Genomic DNA, 6,224 nt, shown 5'->3' with positions numbered 1-6,224 from the left:
CATTGCTGGAACATTAATCTGGGACTGTTTCCAGTAAGTTTACTCTAAGGGGACATGCCTACAGTCGTACTAAGTCAGATTGATTACTTTATTAGTCTTTAATTAGTCAAATTAATTAATTAATTAGTTAGACTAAGTCCTTTTTAGTCATTAATTAGTTTATTTAGACTTAAACACAAGTCAAACAAACGGTTAGCACATATAGGGTATGCCCGAGCAAAGAATGCACAAGTAATTCAAATAGTCACAATATGATGCAATGAGTTTGCAACCTAACCATGGCTCTAGTTCTCTAAAGTTCAAGGATATTGGTTAGTCAAAGAGGGTCCATGGTTATGAGTCAGGATGCATCGCGCGGAAGCCTTACCTTTGGAAGGGTTGGCGTGTATGGATGGGACCCCGCAAGTTAAAAATGTGCTTCCACGGCTTGGTGGATTCGTAAACTCGGATGTACCCGTCGTTGCTAGGAGCGTTCGATTGGGTAGATGGAGCGTGAACCCCCAGATGGTTATGTCCATATGTAGAACACATATGGGTTTCAGAAAAGAGAGAAAAACTCAATCAGGAAGTAGAATCGAGCCAACAGTGCTAGAAATGGTCAAAACAAGAAGGCAGAGTTCTGGCTCGGTATTGGAAGAACTTAGCGCCAGACTACAGGGACTGTCGCCAAGCAACATAACTATCACCAGGCGACAGAAGCACTTTACAGGCGACAAGCCCTATTTTCTAGACGCTAGTTCCTACATGCCTCAGTAGGTATCTACGTTCTTAGAATTTTCCAGATTTCGCTGTATTATTTCGATTCTAGTTGTGAAAGATATTTGCTAAGTTTCCTACGTGTAAAAATCCTAATTTTTTTTACTCATTTCGGATGGTCTATCCAATGAGGACCTTTTTTATGCATATGACAATAATGCTAATCAAAATTACGCACATGAAATACTTAGAACTTTTTGAGTCTCATCCACTCATTCTAAATCATTGCTGAAATAAATTTAAGGAATTAAAATAGAAATCCACCCCAGTGGAGTCGCCAAAAACTGTAGGGAATATTTCAAGCATTAACCCTTAGCCTGAACCCCACTGTGATCATACACTTAAGCATGGTGGCGTCCAAAGGGAAAGAAGAGAGAGCAAAAGAGTCGTCAACAAGTATTAGGAACTTGTAAACCGTTCACAAGTTGAAGATTACACCCCTTAACGATCCATGAGATCGTCAACTCCAAAAGGTCTTGAACCAAATAGGGTTCGGGGATGAAGGTACAAATCCAACCTAAAAGAGATTGAACCTGCCCTAATAATAGGCCTCTACTTTATTCTTCTCGTATTCATGTGCGCTTTATGACTAACATGCAACCAATAGGTTAACCCTAAACCTGATTATCTATGTTGGTTGAATTTAATATACAAGGAAACTATTATTGGCGATCACTTGAATTATAATCATATTAACCTTAACAAGTTTATTAATTATCTTATTAAGCGTGATTACAAGTACAAATTCCCTTTAAACATGCATAAAAGGTGTCATCAAGCAATAACAATGAATAAGCATCAAGCAACATGATAATAATACAAATAATAATCATAAAAATAATTATGTCAAAGCATAATAATAGCAAGATCCTAGGCATGATACTAACAAGATTAATAACAAATCCTAGCATGTCACTAAGCAATAAAAATCAAAGCTTTAGCCCTAGCATGATACTAACATGATATTAATATGATATTAGAAAGCATAGGAAGCACCCTAAACATGATACTAGAAAGCAATAATAACATCCTAAGCATGATGCTAGGAATTAATAAATAATAAACATGCTTTCAACAAGAATAGAGCAGTAAGATTACATACTTTGATGCCTCCTACCTCTTTCTAATAACAAAATACACGCGTTAGTAACTGCAAGGAAAATAATAAAATCAAACAGTCAAATTAAATAATTGAAATAGAGATTAGGAACCAAACCCTCATAAATTATAACCTTTCACGTCTAGGGCAAGGCAACTCCAAACTTGGCTAGGTGTTTCTAGATCTCGTGTATGCGGGATTGTGTTTGTGAAAAGCTAGAGAGAGAGAGAGCCTAGAGAGAATTATTGTAGATGATAGATTGTGGATTGTAGATAATTGTAGATGATTGATGATTCTAGATGATTGAAAAAAGGGGAGATATGACCTCTATTTATAGGAAAAAACAGAGTCGAAGAATAAGAAAAGAATCCGAAAGATAGCTTGGGAGGCCTGATGAGTGGTATTTATACCACTCTTTTATCCTTTTCTTTAAGGATTTTTCCCTTCATTTGGCACTTGTTTGAGCCTTTTTCAAGCACTTTGTTTTAGTTTGCTTTGCCTTGTTCCTTTTTGTGTTTTCCCCTCCTTTTCCTTTGTTTTTGGCCTTGCTTTGTCGCTTTCCCTCTTCTCTATACTTATGTTTGTGTATGAGTGTTTGAGTAGGTTGAATAGAGTGCTCGTGTGATTGAAATAGCGGAAGAGAGGAGCATGGATTTGGAGAAGAGTCCGGAGCTTTCAAGAGGAGCGGCCGCTCACCAGAGAGGAGCGCCCGCTCCATTTTCTCATCAAATCCCCTGTTTTCCAGACTTATGGAGCGCCCGCTCCACCAGAGAGGAGCGCCCGCTCCACACCTGGAGCGCCCGCTCCTGTCTGGGAGAGCGCCCGCTCCAGTAAGGCGGCTGTTTTGATTAATACCCTCTAGAGCGTCCGCTCACCCTCGATAGAGCGGCCGCTCTCTTGGGTATTTCCGTGCATTTTAATCTTTCTTTAGAGTAATGTGAGGGGCATATAAAGACCCCTAGTTTTTGTAATGAGGATTATGTACATTTTAACCCTAATCTTAGAGAGAGAAAGTGTAGTATTACTCAAGTTATCTTCATGTATGCAACTTTGGTTCAAGTTTAATTTCAATCAATCAAGCAACTTTGCAAGTTTTAATCTTTCTACTATTGCCTATCTAGTAATCTCTATTCCTTTCTCTTAGCTTTGTTTATTTGCACTTTACTTATTTATTTCTATCTATTTTGTGGATTGATATCTTTTGGTATTTTCATTGTTTTTGATCATGTTTGCTTCCATGTCTATTTTGTTTTCATTTAGTTTTATCATCATGTTTAATCTCCCTTCTCTAGGCTAATTTCTTAGCTAGGGGAAGGGGGTGGAAAATATGAGTTGAGTGTTGGGTGAATGATGATGGTTGGATTGAATACATGCCTTAAATTGATGAAAGATATGATTTTTAATGGCTTGAGATTATTGTTGCGCTTTATTTGATTGCCTTCTAGTTTAAATGCATGAAAATTATTTGAACTAGATTAAGATCACCTCTATTTTGATGATTGCATGAAAATTAGTTGTTAAAATAGTGTTTTATGAATTGTGCCTCTTTATTATCTTGATTTTGCTAGTGTCTAATAGGATGCATGAGAATGATTCTATTAGCACAGGGCTCTTTCATTGATTTGCCTAGACTATTGCATGAGAATGAATTGTTTAGGTAGGATCTTGTGTTCTTTGGCATGTTCTTCATGATAACTATCATTATTCACCTCTTTCTAATCATGTTTGACACCCTCGTACCCCTAGCGTCATTCTCTCTTGATTTTTAATCTTCTTTATATTTGCTTGTTTGTAGTCTTAGTACCTTTTTATCCAAAAACCAACAAAATTATCCTTTCCTTGACTCTTGCATAGTGAATTTGATATTTAGCTTGCATGCTTCCCTTGGGTTCGACCCTATACTTACCCCTATATTTGTATTAGGGTAGTTTAGGTTTTTAGTAGTTAATTTGATTTGGGTTGGTAGTCCCAATGATCTACTAAATCCCGATCAAATTTTGGCGCCGTTGCCGGGGAAGCGGCTTGTTTGGTGTCTAATTTGCTTTTGTTAGAGTAATTTTAATTGCTTTCTTTTTGTTTTGTTTTGTTCTATCATACTTGTCATTGCTAATTGTTTGCTTAGCTTTGGTGAATGCTTAGAAGATCTCAAGGACAACCTACCCATCAAATTGACCAAGAAATCAACCGAACTTTAAGACAAATCCGTAGGCTTTTTGAAGAAGAAGGGAGAGGACTTGGTGCTATAATTGATAGTGGGAGTGATTTTTACTCTTCTAGTTCGCAAAGTGAATCAATGGCGGGACAAGAAGATGATGTTTTGTTTCGTGAGTTTGGTAATCCGGAGGATTATGAGCTCACGGGAGGGATTTTGTTACCCGTCACGGAGACTAACTTCACAATTCATCCCCAATATACAATAATGGTTCAATCGGAGCAATTTTCGGGTTCTACAAGTGAAGACCCCATAGATTCCTTGAGCTATGTGCCATGATTCAAACCAACCAAGTTTCTCAAGAGTACATCCGGATGCATTTATTTCGACAATCTCTTTCGGGTAGAGCAAAGAAATGGTTGAAGCAAGTGAAGCCTAACTCACTCACATCTTGGAGGGAGGTAGTTAAGGCATTCTTGAAGAGGTTCATTTCCGAGGAGAAGACCGCCGAGATGAGAAGGAAGATTGCATCATTTGAACAAGAAGCGGATGAGAGTCTTAATGAAGCTTGGGAGAGGTTCAAAGAGTTGGTTCAAGCATGTCCTCACCATGAATACAATCAAAGTTTGCTCATGAGGTTTTTCTACGATGGTTTGGAGCCCATGTCTAGAGCCAACTTGGATGCGGGGGCGGGTGGTCAACTAATCAAGATCCCTCAAAATCAAGTGGAAGCAACAATCGAGGAGGTAGCAAAGAACTACTCTTGGGGAGGTAGAAGAAGGAATGCACCGAAGAAAGGAGGGATGTGTGAATTGGAGAAGGTCGATCAATTGCAACATCAAATTGAGCAACTCACAAAAGGGCTTTCAAAGTTGAACACAAGTGTTAATGCAAGCTCAAGTGGTGGAGCAAGCTCTTCTCAAGTCAACTCTTTCTCATGTCAAAATTGTGGAGGAACGAACCATGATACATCTTATTGCGGAGGTTTGAGCCCCGAGCATGTGGCGGCATACAACACAAGACAAGACGGTTTTAGAGGAGCTGGTGGTGGAGTATCTTGGAGACAACCACCACCCGGGTTTGCATCTCAACCTCAACAATGGGGCCAACAAGCTCAACCTTCTTACAATTCCAACCCCCAATACCAAAATCCACCTCCATCTCAAAACCAAAACCCAAGAGGAAGCTACCCTAGGAACAACCAATACAACAATCAAAACCAATACAACAATCAAACCCAAGGGCCCCAAAGAAATCAAGAACAAGCACCTCAAGCGGAGCCAACACCCACACAACTCCTTCAAGCCATGCATGCACAAATGCAAACTTTTGGGCAACAAATGCAAGAAATAAGGGCACACAACAAGATGGTCGATTCACAACTAGCTCAATTGGCCGAGAGGGCTCCTGTCAATTCACCATCAACTCTACCCGGACAACCACAACCTAACCCTTCTCATAACCAAAAACCCGATACATGCAAGGCAATCACTTTGAGGTTGGGAACTTCCTATGATGGTCCAAATGAGGGGGATAGTGAGGGAAAGAAGGGAGGAGAAGAGAGTGTGAATGAAGATAGGAGAGGTGAGGAAGAAGAAGGTGAAGAAGTCGAAGGAAGTTCGGAGAAGAAGAAGCTCAACAACGAGAAGACAACTTCAATTCCTAGTGAGACTAGGAATCTTAATGGACTGGTTCCTTTTCCAAGTAGGCTTGCGGAGAGGAAGTTGAATGACAAGTTTGCAAAATTTCTAAGCGTGATGAAGAACTTGCACATCAATCTCCCTTTTCTTGAACTAGTGACACAAATGCCATCTTACTCCAAATTTTTCATGGACATCCTCACCAACAAAAGGAAGCTCAATGATGAGCTTATCACCCTTCCACACCAAGTGAGTGCTCTTGTTCAACATAAAATTCCCAAGAAGGAGAAAGATCCGGGGAGTTTCACTTTGCCGGTAAGAATTGGAAACATGGAAGCTAGAGGTGCCTTGGACGATCTTGGAGCAAGTGTTAGTCTAATCCCCTTATCCATTGCTCAAAAACTTAATATTGAGATGATCCCTACAAGGAAGACCATTCAACTAGCCGACCTCTCGGTGAAGTTACCTTGTGGAGAACTTGAGGATGTTCCAATTCAAGTGGGACACATCTATGTGCCTTGTGACTTTGTAATGATGGACATGGAGGAAGATGTGGATACACCTTTGATCTTAGGTC

The 6,224-nt window shown here is 39.6% G+C and overlaps 1 non-coding gene across 1 annotated transcript; it reads right to left on the bottom strand.

Moving 5' to 3' along the window:
* Positions 1–4,517: 4,517 nt before the first annotated feature.
* LOC145590276 (small nucleolar RNA R71) lies at positions 4,518–4,622 on the bottom strand. The gene has a single exon (XR_014101912.1). It is a non-coding gene; the product is annotated as a small nucleolar RNA R71 (small nucleolar RNA).
* Between the last annotated feature and the right edge of the window lie 1,602 nt (positions 4,623–6,224).

The sequence above is a fragment of the Chenopodium album genome, chromosome 17 (genome assembly GCF_948465745.1).
Source record: "Chenopodium album chromosome 17, dcCheAlbu1.1, whole genome shotgun sequence".
Lineage (NCBI taxonomy): Eukaryota > Viridiplantae > Streptophyta > Magnoliopsida > Caryophyllales > Amaranthaceae > Chenopodium > Chenopodium album.
This window is presented reverse-complemented; position numbering and strand designations above follow the sequence as displayed.